Source organism: Ornithodoros turicata, chromosome 2, assembly GCF_037126465.1.
Source record: "Ornithodoros turicata isolate Travis chromosome 2, ASM3712646v1, whole genome shotgun sequence".
In the NCBI taxonomy this organism is placed as follows: domain Eukaryota; kingdom Metazoa; phylum Arthropoda; class Arachnida; order Ixodida; family Argasidae; genus Ornithodoros; species Ornithodoros turicata.
Window position 1 is genome coordinate 92,396,233 of NC_088202.1, and position 17,709 is coordinate 92,413,941.

General features: G+C 45.1%; 1 protein-coding gene across 7 annotated transcripts in view; it reads left to right on the top strand.

Annotated features, from left to right (window-relative positions):
- Positions 1-17,709, top strand: part of LOC135385788 (galactosylceramide sulfotransferase-like) — a 435,824-nt gene that overhangs the window by 266,900 nt on the left and 151,215 nt on the right. Inside the window, exon 1 of one of the 7 annotated variants that reach the window (XM_064615303.1) lies at positions 16,860-16,882. The exons of the other annotated variants lie outside the window; for them this stretch is intronic. The gene's annotated coding sequence lies outside the window, so the exon portion shown is untranslated. Of the gene's footprint in view, positions 1-16,859; positions 16,883-17,709 lie in introns of those variants that run through there. 7 annotated transcript variants of the gene reach the window in all.

Below are 17,709 nucleotides of genomic sequence, written 5' to 3' on the forward strand. Positions count from 1 at the left end.
AGACGTTTGCAGCAAAGCTTGGGATGCGATACTCCACAGCATATGCACGAAAAAGCGACAGTTACGACCACAAGCGGAGATTTATTGCGCTCTCATGTAGTGTCCTGCTTTAAATGGGTTGTTGGCTTAACTACGCAGGAATTGTAGGGTTGCGCGCGTGAAAGGATGCCATTTGTAAGCTGTACCTTTTAGTTGTAAGCTTTACTGTAAGCAGCAGTGCTTTTACAAAAACGAGTAGTCGTGGTCAAAATTTGAGTATCTGAACAAATTCCAGATTCCTTATATGTTGTGAAAGGGTTACGCAAATGCAAGAGAGAGGGAGAGATGGTGTGGGTATGTGTGATGTTGTTGATGTTGTTGTGGGTGTTCTTGTTGTTGTTTTTCATGTCATTTCTTATGCCAACGGTACCCGTAGGGGTACCCCACCAAGTCGCATAACAATGGTTAAATGCGTTATTGACGTTATTATGTTAACAGCAGGGGCCGTCATAAGGCACTTGGCGTAACGCGCACGCACGCACGCTCTCACACAACAGGTGGATTCACACACACATAAAGAAATAATGATGAGATGAAGCTGACGCCGGCCAGCAGGCCTGGCGCTGCCCCAGTGGAAATTGTAGTGAATTAAAGATAATGGTGGGGATGGCAGTACAGGTGATCAAAGCATGGTGGAGAGGCCGGTTGATGGCAAACTCCCAAAAGTGACGGGGACCTTGATACATATGAGCGGGATCGAACCTGAGGCCCAGTACCTTGCCGAGGGTAAAAGAGCGGTTGTGGACTGCATGCATCCTGTGCTGCAAGACCTCGCGTTTCCCGCTGGTAGACGGGGCAGTCTATAACTTAGTAGATGGTGTAGGTCAGCGCTCACAGTACAAGTGACACAAAAGTCCGACGGCGCCCGATCAAGGTGCTGCTATATGTATGTATGCATACATGCATGCATACATACATACATACATACATACATACATATATATATATATATATATATATATGAATGTATAACTGAGTACAGATGGACGCGAAAACAAATAGACTACAAGTAATGAAGAGACTTGGGAGGCCGTATAAGGGTTAAAAACACTTGCTACTTTTATTACATTAATAATTAAGGGGGCGCTAGGAATAGATTTACAGTTAGGGGTCGACGTTTCGGCAGTCAGCGCTGCCTTCAACAGAACTAGTTCTGTTGAAGGCAGCGTATATGTAGCGTATATGCGGCAGGTATATAAGGCAGCGTATATGCGAAGGCATATATATATATATATATATATATATATAATAGGAAAAAAATAGCCGGAGCTCTTTGGCTGCACGTATAGCATATGTCTGTAACTCAAACATCGCCATGCCAGTACTGGACAGCTGTTTCGGCCTTCTTGGACCTCATCAGCAGTACGCAGGCAGACAACGTTTGAGTGGATGGCGTCAGAAGGTCACGTAACACGTGATTCCTCCCGTCAGGGTGAGATAGATCTCACCCTGACGGGAGGAATCACGTGTTACGTGACCTTCTGACGCCATCCACTCAAACGTTGTCTGCCTGCGTACTGCTGATGAGGTCCAAGAAGGCCGAAACAGCTGTCCAGTACTGGCATGGCGATGTTTGAGTTACAGACATATATATATATATATATATATATATATATAATGAAATGGTGATGAGATGGGGTGGATGTTTTGATCACCTCCGTTATCATTTCCCTTCCGTTCCCCCTTCCATTCTCTACAATTGGCACTGGGGCACGTGCACTGGGGCAACTGGAGATTCAACTACATGTATAGATGCGGAAAAGTAGATGGTTCTGCAACATGCGCTGAAGTCTTAGGCACAAAAACCATGTCAGATAATCTCATGCTGAGTGAGTATAGGCGAGTCATCAAGGGGAAGAGAAGTCCAACATGCCGCTAGGTGTGTGGCTCTACGAGTAGACGAACTGGTCTCGATGTAGGTGGGCAGGAACCTGAAATGTAGCTCCAAGAAGTACCCAAAAAGTAGCCAAGTCGCCGCTGCTCAAATTTCTGCGCCACCAAAATAGGAAAGTTGCCAAATATGATGACCCTGGATGTAGATGCTGCAGAGTGTCGCATATACCCGGAACGACACGTATATACGTGGCATTCATTGATAGCCACTGCGTATCTCCACGAACTATAGCAGCGAACTGACGAACCTTAGAGGTCGTCATAGTTCATAATGTCCACAAGGGACGGCTCGGCAAGGTCAAGCAGGGCAGCACATGTTCTTATCGTGTACCACACGTGAATCTCGCTCCACCGCGCCTGCTTCCTTTCGCTTTGGGAATCGTTAGCTATCGATTTTCCCCCCGTTCCATCTATTTTCTGAAGGACCAGGCGATATCTAGACATTCGAAGGTGCTATGCAGCCGCTCTCTTGCTCCGCGTAGATGAACCACTAGAAAACAGTAGTCATAGTCGTCGAGTTCGAGCCCACAGTTAAACAATAAGAAAAAAAAACATAGCCAGACGATCCCAGCACTCACTATATACCAACTCGGTTCTAAACCTATAACACACACGAACCTATAGCGGCGTCTAAGAACTCTCTTACTCACGAGCCACACATCTTATCAGGGGGGCGGAAGCGGCGTCATCTTCGATTGATTGATTGCTTGGTAAAAGGAAAAAAAAGGCGATGTTAGTCCCAAACGACTCGGGACTGGCTACTCCAGGACGCGTTATTTAGGGCTGATTATATGTACAACAAATGAAAGGAAAGGAGGATGAGGAAAAAGGAAGAAAAGGAAAGCGATACAAATCTATACACTTTGTGAGGCACACATGGCCGGACGCGAGTGGGGAAAACTCCATCAAGTGCGAAGGCAGTCTTGGGTAGTAACTAAGTTACTTTTAACTTGTTACTGTAACTAGTTACTTTGGGGGTAATTAGCTACAGTAACTAGTTACATTTCCAGAGAAGTAGCTTTTAACTATAGTTAACTATTTAGCTATAGTTACTATTTCTGTGAAAGTAACCGCAAAATGTAACTAGTTACTCGAATAAATGTCGTTCCTTTTTTTTTCTTCTTCTTTACTCTACCTTCCCCTACTTCCCCCTAACAGTGTCTTCCTTCCTTTTATCCGTAATCGGTATGTGCTCCGTGCCTTGGGCTTTTGACCAAGCAGGGAATTCCAGCTTAGCGAACAGAACTTAGCTGAAGTTAGTGACCCTGAACCCTCAACGGTCAGAGTGAGCCATATGTGAGCAATAGTGTCACTGCCTTAGCACGGGATCCTGCCTCCTGTGGATATGGACAAGGGAATGATTATTCACAAAGAGAAACTTTCCGGTCAGCTGACTTGCGCTCCAACCAGTGCAATGGCTAATCCTGCTCCTGTTGCTGCTACCATAAGCTTCCGTGGCCGCTCTATGAAGCAACCTTCGAGTTTTTATCATGGGAGGACGAGAATCATTTAACTGTAAAGTCCAAGGCAACTTTTATTGCACTTCAGTAAATGTGAATAAATGTATGTTTTTAACAATTGTATCACCCTCTCATGGTCATTTTTATAAAAAGTAACTGTAATGTAACTAAGTTAGTTTGTCTCAGTAACTGTAACTAGTTACTCGAACAAGAAAGTAACTGTAGCTGTAGATCAAACGGAGGAAGAGGGGGAGTTGATGGTGGCGGTAGATTTGTAGCGACTATAACTGTAAATTAGTTACTATTTTTGGCAGATAAACTGTAACTGTAACTCAGTTACTTTTTAGAAGTAACTTACCCAAGACTGTGCGAAAGTGCGAAAAACTCAATGCACGAAAAACAAACACACAAAGTTATTCTTCGAACTAATCGTGATAGCATTCGTAGTTGCTTTTGAATCAACATGATTGACTTCCTGCTTATACATTTCTTCCCAATTGATCTCGTCTGTACGCTGCTACCACTAGTTATCTTTATAACTTGCTGCTGACCCGGATAAAATAATTCCACTTCCTCAAAGATGACATCCACAGGCATGTGTGTTCCATCACCAATGGAACTTGCCTGCTGGCTGACCTGTGGTTCCTCCCTGGCCCTGACGTCCACGCAACGTCCCATATATGAACGCCTGGTCATGCCCATAAGAAACGTCCAGCATGCGGATCACAGCGGGCTTATTTGCTTTTCTGTCGTGAAAGCCATATACACTCTCATGTGGAGTGACTGCAAATGATGCCTATATTTATTGACTGTCCGTGAAATGCTCGACCCCCGGCATGTCGTCCACTATATAGATCCGAGTGTCAGGATGTGGTCCTTTTTATTGGTTCGTCACGATCGTGCAAACCGAGTTATTGTGCTGTGAGGACAAAGTATAAAGTTGTCATTAGCATAACAACATACGGTCCTGCAGGATTTTATGAAGCAGCATTTGAGATATGTATATAAAGAAAGAGAAAAAACGTGAACCCTCCTTCTATGGAAGCAGGAGTCACCGCAGCATTGACTGCAGCAGCGCCAGCCAATGGCTTTTCGGAGCGAGTTTGGCTATAAATTAAGCGCCCTGATTCTAACGTCAAGCTGTCGTTTAGGGCCCGAGTTGCAGGGATGAAATCGATTCGCACATATCGTCGGACGGGTTTGCTGTTACGAAGGATTGCTCCTTTTTGGTCCACCGGCTTAGTGCCTCGCTATCCGCTCGCGTTATAGAGTGTAGGGATGAACTCAGAATTTATCACCTCCTGGTTGTGTACCTCATCCTGTTGACGCTACTCGCGTGGAGGGACCGTATAGCCGCACCATAAACAGTAGGAAAGAAGTGTGTCTCTGTTGTTGGATCTCTGTTGTAAGAGGGGAGGTATGGGCAGGTACACGGACATTCGTGTGGGAAAGTATGATTAGTGGATGCGAATCATAGAAATGCTAAATGGGGAAACGTCCGTTAGGCTATAGGACGTTGTAGGCTAGGTTAGGTTAAGATATGTTAGACGCATTCTGGGTTGGCACCGCGGACCAACTGTGGCTATGAGCGGCGTACAAACGTGCACAGATGGAAAGAGGGCAGCAGCAAGGAGTGCATGGGGGACAGGAAGAGTAGTATGCTTCCGCTGCCGACTCCTGGAGGATGTCATTGTTATGTTTTGATGTGATGTGATGTGATACAGGAAAAAAAATGGGGATGTGAGTTTCGACGAAGACGAACTGGCTACCCCATTACGCTTGCAGACAGAAAGTACAAACAGATGATGAGAAAACGAAGAGATGATGACCAGAGAAGAACAGAGATGATGATGGAGCTCAACATGTAGTTCAAAGTTTCGACCAAGCGAGTGTAAAATGTCGGAATCGCTGGGGGCGCACACAGCACACATTCAGCGAGTCATAGAATGTTATGTATTTATACATCTACATTTATATATAGATATTTATACATATATTTATACACAACTGTTATATATTCACACATGAAATGCTTAGTTGCGACTTTTGCAAAAGTTCTGTCCTCTACGCTATTTTCTAATCTCTGTCTGTGTCGTTGGCTGCATCTCAACGTTATGATCCAACACCGATTATCCCGTCTTGCACCACATTGGAGTAAAAGCGTCGGTGGTAGCCAAGGTCGTGAGGAAGACTAGGAGGTGGTGGGTTCGAATCCCACCACTGTCTGTGCTGTGCAATGTTTTCCCTGGGTTTTCCGGCAGGCTTTTCAGAGGAATATCGGCACAGTTCCCCCTTCAATTCTGCGCAGGACGCTCCCCCTCCCCCTCCTTCCTGCCGTCCTCTCTTTCTCTGTCCACGTCTGTTCGTCGCTCACAGCCACAGTTGCTTCGTGGCGGTAACACCGAATCACAAAGAGGCACATACTGGGGAGTCTTAGCACATCGGAAACACTCTGCATAAACTATACGATAAAGGAAGTTCTCGAATCAAACACCCGCAACGTGATGTCAGCCACTTCAAAGGAATAGCTTATCATGTTTTCATTTCCGTTATCATAGCTACCTTTCAATGTGCTAAATCTCCCTACTGAACCAACGCCAGGAAAAACACAAGGAAACAAACGAGGGGGAGAGTGCGCATCGCGAGAGTGAGGGGGCCGCTCCGCTCTACGTCTCCAAGTAGAGTCACTAAATAGGGAGCAGAGTAGCGACACTGAGCCACGCCGGCGAGCGAGACCGCCATCTTGGGTCCGTCGCGGCTCCGTCGCCTAGCAACGGGACACCAGTCTCCCCCTTCTCCGCCGGAGAACAGCGCGCAGGCGAGTCAGCTCGCAACCGACGAAAGCGGTTTTGGATGGAGGGGACTCAACATGGACGACGCGTTCTTGGACGGAAAAACCACGTGACACGATCGGCGCAATCGCGGACACCGAAACGACGGCTCCGGCTCGGAAAAGGATCACGGGGGACTCACACTGTACATACAGGAAGGGATCCCATTCAGACAGCGTGTAGACCTAGCCATTAACATCCCTCTTTGTGAAAGTTAGTTTATTGAATTATTAATGTCTGATGCAACAAAGACGCTGGTGCCTTTTGTAGATTCACCACTGGGTATTGGAGTTATTTACAGGGCACCTACGGTCAATGCTGCTGCGTTTCTGTATCAGCTTAAGCAATTTTGTACTCATTGTGGTCGAGTAAGTCGAATGTGCTAATCCTTGGAGATTTCAATAATGACTATCTGGAGCAGGGCGCTACTGTAACTGCATACACAGAATTGCTGATGAATTATGTCCTAAATCAGCTGGTGGAGTTGAGTTGAGTTGATTAGAGAAGAAAAAAAAATTGAGAAATAGGTACTCAACTGGTGGACATTCGGACAAGGTATACAGATTGTTCTTCTACAATTATAGATCATGTGGTGACCAATTTCGAGAAAAGTGGTGTTCGTTGTGGCGTGGTCGCTACAGGAATCACGGACCATGAACTGGTATTCTTTTCGGGGAAAGACGTATGCCACAAAGAAAACTTGTTAAAAGAGAGACAGGTATCATTGATTACGAAGCGCTAGGGGGTACACTGGGGACCATCGACTTGACGTTTGTACAGTCTGAGGATTCGGTGGATGCCCGATTTAATATGTTTGTATCGAAAATTTCGACATCAATTCGAGGAGGGATACGAACGATCTGTCCCAGTCGAAGAAGTACAATAAGAAAACCTTGGATAACACCAGGCATACTTAAAAGCATAAAGCACAAAAACAACCTTTACAAGAGGTACGCATGAAGCCGAGCAATTCTGACTTGAGAAGTCGTTATTTAGCATATACTTCAACTCTAAATAAAATTGTGGGGAAGGCAAAGGTGTCCTATTTTGAACGGCGTTTTAGTGCCGCAGCTGGTGAGAGTAAAAAAACCTGGGGTACAGTTAATCAAGTATTAAACAAAACAACTGTTAAAAATGAGGTTGCTGCTGTCTACGGCCCTTGCGGCTCTCTTGTTACTGATAAGCAGGGTATTGCAGATGTGTTCAATGAACACTTTATTAAGAGAGCTGTTCAACTACTAGACCATGGTCAGTTCCCTGAGCTAACATTACCACAACGTAACCCAAACAGGTTCTTCCTCTCCCCGGTCACTCACCAAGAGGATGAGTGTGTAAATTCGGTTGGTCATGATGATATACGGGTAGCTGTATTGAAGCGTTATCAGCAGATACTTAGCAGTCCATTAGCAACGCTAATCAACTCTATGTATACGTGAGGTACGTTTCCGGCACATTTAAAGACTGCTAAAGTAGTGCCCGTTTTTTAAAAAGGCGATAGAATGTCATCAGTGAATTATCGTCGCATTTCTCTCCTCCCTGTACTCAGTAAGGTTGTCGAAAAAACAATTTAACAAGACTTCAGCAGTACTTTTTATAACAAGGTTTGCTCTCACCTTCGCAGTATGGATTCACCCAAAAAAGAAGTACCGAAATGGCTTTGGTGGATATAGTAGAGCATTTAAAACAAAACCTTGATAACAGAATACTAACGATAGGCATCTTTGTAGACCTAACAAAAGCCTTCGACCTGATTCATCATGGTATTTTGTTGAAAAAGCTGGATTACTATGGAGTTCGGGGTCTACCGGTGGAACTTTTGCGAAGTTATCTGTGTAATAGAAAACAATACGTGAGAATTGAAGGCGTCCAGTCTTCCCTTCGTGACATACCATGTGGGGTGCCACAAGGTTCTATACTTGGATCCTTTTTTTTCCTTGCATATATAAATGAACTGCCTGAGTTTTTATCATCCATGACTATATTGTATGCTGATGACACAAACATTTTCGTCGAGGGCACGTCAGTACCGGATATTTTTCAAAAAGCCAACCTTGTAATGGGGGGGGGGGGATATGTTTATTGAAGAAGAAGAAAAAAAATGGATAGGCTAACATGTTGGCTTGTAGCGAATAGGCTGAAAGCGAATGACAATACATCATGCTTTATAATTTTTCATCCGCGACAGAAGGACATTGACTGTGGAGACCTCCAAGTCACGCTTGGCAATACAGTACTGAATAGAGTTGATGCTGTTATGTTTCTAGGAGTTTATTTAGACTCTAACATGTCTTGGCTACCACACATTTCTCACGTGAGGAAAAAAAATTCACAGGGGCTCTTTGCTTTGTCGCGTCTGAAACACATTACCCTTAAAAGTGTGCCAGCCTGTCTACTTTTCACTCATCCATAGCCACATTTCTTATTGCTTAGAGGCATATGGAATTACGTATAAGTCAAATATCCAGCCTATATTTCTGCTACAGAAAAAGGCGCTGCGTATTAAGCTTTGAATTGCACCTTCTGACATTGTTACTTTTGGTTTCTCGTTGTTAGGAATAAGAGACGTATATAAGTTAGTTTTGTATAAATACCACATATTGATGTATAAACTCCTTCACAATATTGTAAGCTCTGTAAAAATATCTGTTACTTTGTTAGCCCATACAGTCTTAGGAACACAGGGTTCAACGTTAAACTACCTCAACCCCGAACAAATTTTGGATTACACTTGTTCCAGTATTATGCGTCAAAACATTGGAACGCGCTACCATCAGATGTGAAAAGTGCACCCAGTTTTCGTATATTCAAGAGTAGGGTTTCTGATATGTTGTGATTATCCATCCTTGCTATCATTATTTGTCTCTTTTGTATACTTGGATTGTAATCCTAAGTCGGTATCTTCTGCTTTCAAAGTGACCGCATCACAGGCTTGCTTCGCGGTCCTGTGATGTGATGTGATGTGAATAAAGAAAAAAAATGGGGATGTGAGTTTCGACGAAGTCAAACTGGCTACCCCAGTACACTTAATACAGAAAGTTCAATCCGATGATGAGATGATGAAAACACAAAAGGATGGTCGTCCTGTTATCAAACCTTTTACAGTAGACAGTGTTGAGAATAAAAGTCTCTCTCTTCCTTTTTGCTTTTTTTTTCTATAACCAAACTCAAACTCAAAAATTATCTCTCTCTCTCAAACAAAAAAAAAGAAAAGGAATGCGATACTCTGTTCCCCTATTTAGTGACTCTCTGAATGAGTGGTTCCAAGCAGCGTGACGCGACGGCTACCCCGCGGCCCCAAAAGTGCGTTGAAGAAATGCTATCGCATTTAATACCATTCGTAGAGCGCTGCTGCGCGGCGCGCTTGTTACTCTACAGATGATGGTGATGATGATGGTGATGTGGTAAAGAAAAACCCACCCTTCAAAGCTTGCGTATATTTACAAAAGCACGCACGTATTGCGTTAGATGGCAGAAATCATTTATTTTGCCGATTCTCCTTTCTACCGCACGATAGGGAGCAAGAATGCGTCGGCAAAGTCGGGGTGCCTGACGGGATTATTCCTGGATTTCACGCGACAACGGGCTTAGGTGACAGCACGGAGAGGAAGGGCCCTTCCTCTGGCGAAGAAATGTCGCTAATCCTGCAAGGAGTGTTCTCACTGCGAAAAAAGGGAGCGTGAATAAGAAATCGTTTCTTTCTTTCTTTCTTTCCTTCAGCAGCTGTGGACGCGTTGTTGTGACCTCAGGAAGCCGATTCAAGTGGTGCGATGCACGCGGCCCCCTTGGGAACATTCAACATCAAGGAGGAGGTTACATCGGTTAGTCACTTAACTAAAAGGTGACTGATCGGCCCCTCCAGAAATCGTGAAAGAAGTAATCGGGGTGGCTCCACAGTAGTTTGAGAAATCGGATCGTCACTCCCGCCATCGATGCAGGCTGCTCAGAGCCAGCCTCTCGCAAATTCCGAAAATCGTATTAACGACTCCTGCTTCGTGTATTGCGTAACCGTGTTTTCATCTCCGTAAATGACTGTAGAAATAGCGCAAGTTTAAAATCCATTTAGTTGCGAAGTCTCTCTTTAACAAGGGCTTTTGTTGTTGTTGTTGTTGGTAGGCTGTCCTTGTACATATCCATGTAGTGACGACTGCAGAGTTCTTATTCTTAGCGATACGCAGATTGAGCATCACAAACATCTTGCAGCAAGAGTTATTCGCTCAAGGAGGACAGGGTTTCCGGCGTCGTTTGCTCGACCACCCTTCCGTTACCATTCCGGGTTAGCATCACTGATGGTGTGCCTCCGTAAATGTATATAAAACCTCCATCCTATGTACACAGCCATAGTCATGCACCTTGTCCGGGGATGTGTACGTAGCATCTTGTGCATTTTCTCGTGGCGATAATGGATTGTCCGCAATGGATTGTAAACTGTGTTGATAGACGTTTAATAAATTTCCTCACACAACTGTTGCGTTCTACATGTATGTTCGTGGGGGTTGTTTCATTTCGGTTCCTAAAAAATGTATGTTGATTTATAATAGTGTAGCACGAAAATAGATACAGAATGAAGTTACAGAATAAAAGAACACCTGCAGAGACGCATGCAGATGAAGTAGCTTGGTGGTAAGGACAAAGGACACAACAAACACGGTTCCCATAACTCCCCACTGGCAAGAGTTTAAACAGACATGAAAATTAAAACACTTGCAGACGTCAGCAGGTTGGCGCAACAGGATCTTTCGTTGAGAAGAAACCCGCACAATAAAACGCTAATCCGCTGCAAACCCTTTTGTCCCCGTCAGTGCCGGATTTGCGGGGGGGGGGGCACTTGCCCCGGGGCCCCCACCACTAAGGGACCCCCACCAGAAAAGCTCTTGTCCAAGAGAAATCCGTTTTGCATGCCTGAAACACATCCCTGAAACGGAAAATTGGTAAAAATCTGTCCTCCGTCCACGCATATCGACCCCGAATAACACATTGGAAAAACATAGAATACACGAGGGAGCCCCCACAGCACAGTGCCCCCGGGCCCCCACCACTGTAAATCTGGCACTGGTCCCCGTGTACTTTGTTCTCGTCATCGAGCTACTTCACATACATAAACACGCACCAACTACACGGTTTCCACACATTCAACGTGGACACACTTCACAGACTGGTATCACTAAAGCAGCCAGTATGTCGCAGCATGTAATGAAAAATACTCCCCGTGAAATGAAAAGTGCCCCGTCGCGGCATCTCGTCTAGCAAGCTACTCGTATATGCCACGGCGGACGCTCCATTGCGTGGAATATCTCCTAGAGGAAATTCGCTAATTTCGGGCGACGTGGCCCAGTGCATGCCACACGCCTAGTGCCCGCACTGTCTCAAGCTACGGACCAGGGCAAAGGGAATTGCGTATAATTATGCACGCCTTATTATATGTGAACGCCACATACAACTGCTGCGTGTGGACTCAGAATGGACTGTGGAGAGGGACACACTCTGTCTATTTCGGGAGAGTTAGAGTCACTAAATAAGCTTCGCTTCAGAGTATCGACACTGGGGAAAAAGGGAGAGCAGGAGCGCCATTGTGTTTCCGTACCACACCGGTACCATCCCCACTTGAGGATCAAAGACGGCTAACATAATGCTCGCTGTAGAATAGAGAAGCGTGTATGATTGTTGTGCGATAATCCATGTATTGTCCACTGGATTGTCTCGAGGATGTCAAGGTGAGCTCAAGGCCGTCAACCTTGATGAGCTGCTTGCAAACGAAAGAAACATCTAACCCGTGCACCAGAGATGGCGCGGTGTGCCAAAGTGCGCGTGGGCAGTGTGGCGCGGAAACAAGATGGCGCATGCTCGCTCTTGGAACTCAGCATGGAAGAAGGAAAGAGAGGAGGAGCCCTATTGCTCTGAGAAGTGAAGCCGAGATTGGGGGCCACTCCAGTGACATCGCCACTCGCTTTCCAGTTTCGGTTACATACATCTCTATGGGAGCCCCCAACGCATACTTTCGGAATACTTGGAGAGGTGTGGTGGTAGCGCGCCGAAGTGGCACCAAAGTGGCGTGTGCAAAGCGACCTCATTGGAGTATTTAGGTAACGTGACCCCTGCGTGGCTCCAAAGAAGCTACTGCTCATCTATCCTCACGTCACTTGCCCCACGCTTCTCTCTTCTGTCGAAGAGCCGTTGGGGGCGCCTCCTTTTCTTCTGTTCTCTATGGAACTCAGTGTCTACACTCTGAAGCGTACATTATTCCAAGCTTGTGAAAAAGACGTCGGCTGTTGGGCACGTTGAGGCGGAGCCGGTGGTAAAGCGACGCAAACGGCCTAGGGAACGATGTCGGGAAAGTAGATGCGAGCTCCGTGTCAACACGGTGTAGCAGCGAGGCGCAGAGAGCCATTGTGCCTCAGCCAGTTGGCGACACAAAGCAGTAAAAGTGGCCCTATCTTCCGACTTGCTGAAATAGATGAGTCGTGACGCACGCTTCTGATGTGCTCTGCGTGCCGCACCATCAGCCGGATCATGCTCAGGTGTGCCGCAGTGTCCTGGAATCCATTGAAAGAACATGTGTCCAGCAGCCACCACCTCTGCGTGTAGTTTTATAACGTCAACAACTACAGGAGTAGAGTTTCCTAAAGTTTTCAATATTTCGCTACACCTCCCGCACTTGGCGTCCAGTCTACCTTCGGCACGGAACAAATAAAACCACAGGTTGTTTGAACCGCCTGACTTCTGTCGCTATCCTTCGTTTGTGTGCTCATTGTAAAACTTAAACATAGAACGCTGAGATATGTCAGGCGTGCACACAGCCTATATTTCCCTCATGAAACAAACTGGTTAGTTCAAATACACGAAAGCGCCCAAATCTTTATATTGGTAATACAATCGGGTCGATATTGTATTTTCTGACATTATATTCCTCGGGTACGCATGTTTGTAGGTGACTAAGGTGTTATGCTTGCAAATGCCGTCGCACGTTGCTAGGAAAATGTAGGTCGCTATAGAGTTGCTAGAGGAAACCATGATTGGTTCGTGATGCGTGAATGCAACGAATAAGCAAACTCGTTCATGGTCTTATGTTGTAGTATTCGTCCTTGTGGAAAGTGTCTATTGAAGGACAAAGAGAGAGAGAGAGTGGAAGAGAGAGAAGAAAAGACTAAAGGGAGAGAGAGAGAAAGAGCAGATTTTTCTTTGTTCTCTATGTTTCTTATGAAATGTATGTTATGACAACGTAATTATCATTCTTTTGAATACTGCAAACCTCCGATTACACAATTTGTTTTGTTCTATAGTTACTTTCACTGAAAATGTTGTGAGGCAGTCGTGGTCTCGGTCCCTCAAAATGTTGTGTAGAGTTATACAACACTTGTTGGGCCCATCCAAGTACATTTTCTATGACTTTGCACTATATACTCGAAGCGCATTCCAAGTTCAGCTTACAAGTTTACGCATTCCAAGTATCTTACATTGATAACATCTCGGACGTTTTCTGCCGGGTACTTTGTACTTTCCTTATATTACAGTTTAATACAGTTTACTCTTTACAGAGTAGTAACACAATCCAGGGTGTCCAAGCTAACCGTGCACCAGGTTATGAAGATAAAAGAAACAAATAAAAAATACAGTGCGTCATAAGCGAATGAAAACAGCAGAATATTGTGAGAATCACGTGTTGTAATCGCCGGCATTTTTTCATTGTGGCTGTCTATTTGATTAGGCGCAATTAATTAGCTAACTTTTTAATTATGCGTCTTAGGGACGAGATGTGAATGGGAACGATGTAGAGCGTGTCGAGAAACACCCACCGCAATTGTTTCCTATAGCGTACGCCTTGCGTGCAGTTGTTTTTCTGGTGACGTTCCATACGCTCTACAACTTTCCAATTCACATCCCCGCCGACGAACAATTAAAAAATAAGCACATTAATTGCGGTTCATTAATTAATCGGCCACCACGACAAAATACAGGCAATTAGAATACGCGACTCTTTAAAATATTCTGCAGTTATTATACGCCTATATGACGCACCGTGTTTTTTTTTTTTTAGATCCCGGTACGCGTTAGTTTGAACAACCTGTATATTTGTAACAGAGGGGCGGCACACAAAATCCTCCGAACGTGGCGTGAAAGTACTGCATATGATATCAGCGCTCACTGCTGCTCATTTAGCTATGCCGTGCACCTAATGTTACACCGCCAGGAATTGCAGATTACGTAGCATTGTAGCGTTGTGTACGCGGCAGAAACTGTTAAAGGGAGCATGATAAACTGCAAACCATTTGCGTACGGGGGACCTGCAGCCGGCTTAATTGCCTTCCGTGCACATCTTAATAGCTTTTAGTCCTTCCCGCGTCTCCTCCGTCAGCGAGCCAATTAAAACCAACGGCGACACCATCGCGCAAGGATATAATTTTAGGGGACCCATTTCGGGGCAGCAAAGCTCACTGTCGATGAGTCGCCGACCGTTCCGCGCTTTCATTTCTGATAATGATTTCCGTAAAGGGGACGATGAGCCAAAATCGATTTTTCTCTTATTTCTCATTATATAGAATGAAAACTGCGAGGAAATCTTTAAATGTTAATGTGGAGAACAAGGTCGGTTCATATCGACTTTGGGGCCGTCATCAGGGAGTTTGAACATCTCTCGCCGTCCAAAGAGTCGGTGATATGGAGAAGGACGACGATGTAGTGGGTCGGAATTGTTCTGTGAGATAGCGGGACGTAGTAATCGAAGTCTGCAGTCGTTTTCGTAGATTTCGGCCGACATGCTAGGTAAATGAACGAAATGACGGTATAGCTGGGCGTGCTGTGTGGTCGTTTCGTCGTTTCTGAAGACCAATAATGGGTGGACTGGAGATACCCCTTGTTGCATCAGATTGTCTAAAATACAAACAAATTGTGAGGAGGAGTTCCTGTTTCGTTCTCGTAATCTTGTTTTACCAATCAGGCTCATGGATAGATCATTCTGCGTATTTAAGCGTACGGTCCTGTTTCTGCGATATGTGTAGTACTCTACGGTATAGGGTGAATAGGATCACTGTCGACACACCTGCCAATTCCAGTTAAGAAACGTTTAGAAAAAAATATTTCGTATAAATTCTTGTTCTGCCAAATTATTGCGATCCACAATAGAAAGCAGCGAATATCAAATGTAAAACCATTTTCCTCCTCCACCATTACTTAGATTCCTATCTTGCCATGTCCGTATCTCAACGGCAGTACATATGTGACGTATGACATATGACAGAATACATGTTGTAGCGATGAGTGACAAAATTTTCCACGTTCGGGCATAACACCCATATAGGCTAGACTGCTAGTGCATGTCCATATGTATGCTTCTTCACCTTTTCACTTTCAGCACCTTAGTTCAACGTTTACAACTAGGAGTGGTTAGCGTCTATCGTGATTTGGTGAGCAGGTTATAGGGATTGTTCACGTGACGTCACTCGTACTGTCATGTCGCAGGGGACGGCGCGTGACGTCACAGTGCCAGCGGACTTGTCGCCATGACGTAGGTCCGACGGTTCTGACTGGCCTGACCTTCATCCGCATAGCATTCCCCGTTCCTTTCCTGTTTCGAAGTTCTTGCACCCTGTGAGCATTACTTGTAACATACCCCAGTAATTTCCATGTTTTCAACATTAATAGCCTCCTAAATAGTGTCGTGCCTTATAGAGGGGCGACGTCAGTAAATAAAGTCGATATGTTGTCTTTCTCTGTGTGTGTGCCTGTATAACACAAATGCCTTGTAGTTTTCAGTACCAGGTATTTGTTTGGTGTACCGCCATTATGTAAAGCCGCTCTTACAAGAACAAACAAATAGCAGTAATAGGGTCTCTCCTGTAACGACATTACAGAGGCACTACAGAGCTCGCCGTACATTATCCAATTATCACGCTCCATAGAAGAACGTGATAATTATATCAATATCAAAATACCACAATATCAAAATAGGTAATCACATTACGGCTAGCGAGCGTATATTTACTTACAACGCTACCTGAAAAGCATAATACGCGCTACTCAGCCAGCAGCCCGAAAGTGAACGGTGCGATGAAGGACGTGATTCGTTCCTAATTTTCTAATCCCTGTGCAGAAGTGATTCCATCGCGTCACTTCTAAGACGTGACCTTTGCCGCTTTGTAACCCCCGTACACTCATATGCGGCCTTCCAAGAGTACTGGAAGTGCCCGGTAATAAAGCTGAAATAGGACCGATCGTGAACTACAAATCATGATTAAAAGGGGCCTCCGTGGCCTTCGATCCGCGAAAGACAGATCAGTGTCTCGATTAGGTCCGATATCTTTCCCCTGGTACTTTAGTGTTGAAACCATGCCAAGTGGAACGCGTAAGTGGCAACTGGGATTGACTGTGCTTTCATGTAGTGAAGGCGTGCGTGCACTCATACTAATTGCGAATTGCACTGGTCGTTGTAGAGCAGAAAAGCTTATGCCCCGGACACACGGACCAGCTAGAACTCTTTTGCGGTGGGAGTCCTTTACTGGTGTAAAGAACACCTTGCTGGAAGGAGGTCGAACCGGTGACACACTACTCTGCCGATCTCCGTTTCGGTCAGTAGCGCCATCTGATATGTGTCTCGAGAGCACTGTAATCACCAATCCTTGGCTGGTCGTGTGTTCGAAGCTATACGCCTTTTCGCCCGTAAAGGGGGTAAGCCATCTCCTCTTTCACAAGGACCTGCTTGCGAAAGGGAGTATCTCCTGTATCGTGTGTCACGGTATGGAAACTCCATTCGGAAGGGTGTCGTTCTCTGGAAAGCCATTTATAGGCTGCCCGTGTGTCAGGGGTATTAGACTGGCTTGAGCGGGCATGTTATACGCGTCACACACGAGCAGACTAGAACTTCGTTGAAGTAGAGGTTCTTTACAGCTTTGAAGTACCCCTTAGAGAAAGGAGTTCACGCCGCTAACACACGACAATGGTGATATCGCATTAGTGTATCTCTTAGCGCACTCCGGAAGCTAGCTCAATGCCTCGTCGATACGGACGTATAGACTTCACCATTGTGTTTCTATCCACGCAGGTCACCTAAATTGTCTTTTCATAACTTGATGATGATGATGTTTATTGAAAGAAAAAAAAATAACTTCATTACAGCCCGTGTATCCCTTTCTTGCCACTGTACACGCGGCTTTTCGGGCGCGAAATTATTGAATTTCTTATCACTCGAAAAAGATACGATAAGCCCCCTGTAAGTTTAAAAAACTTTGGAAAACTATTTTAACGGCTGATAAAAATGTTGAACATACGAGTCATAAAGTTTTACTTGTCACCTCGAAAAAACTAAGCTGCGACCATGAAGCTTGGTGATGGATCCTTCTCTACGTATTCACCCTTCAATGCGACACATTTTTCGCAACGATGAATGACTTGGCGGAGGCCTTGGTTGTAGAAGTCTGCATTTGGGGAGCAGAAAAATTGGATAGCTCAAAGCAGCAGCATGTGTGACTGTGTCCTCTGCAGAATGAGCTGGGGCG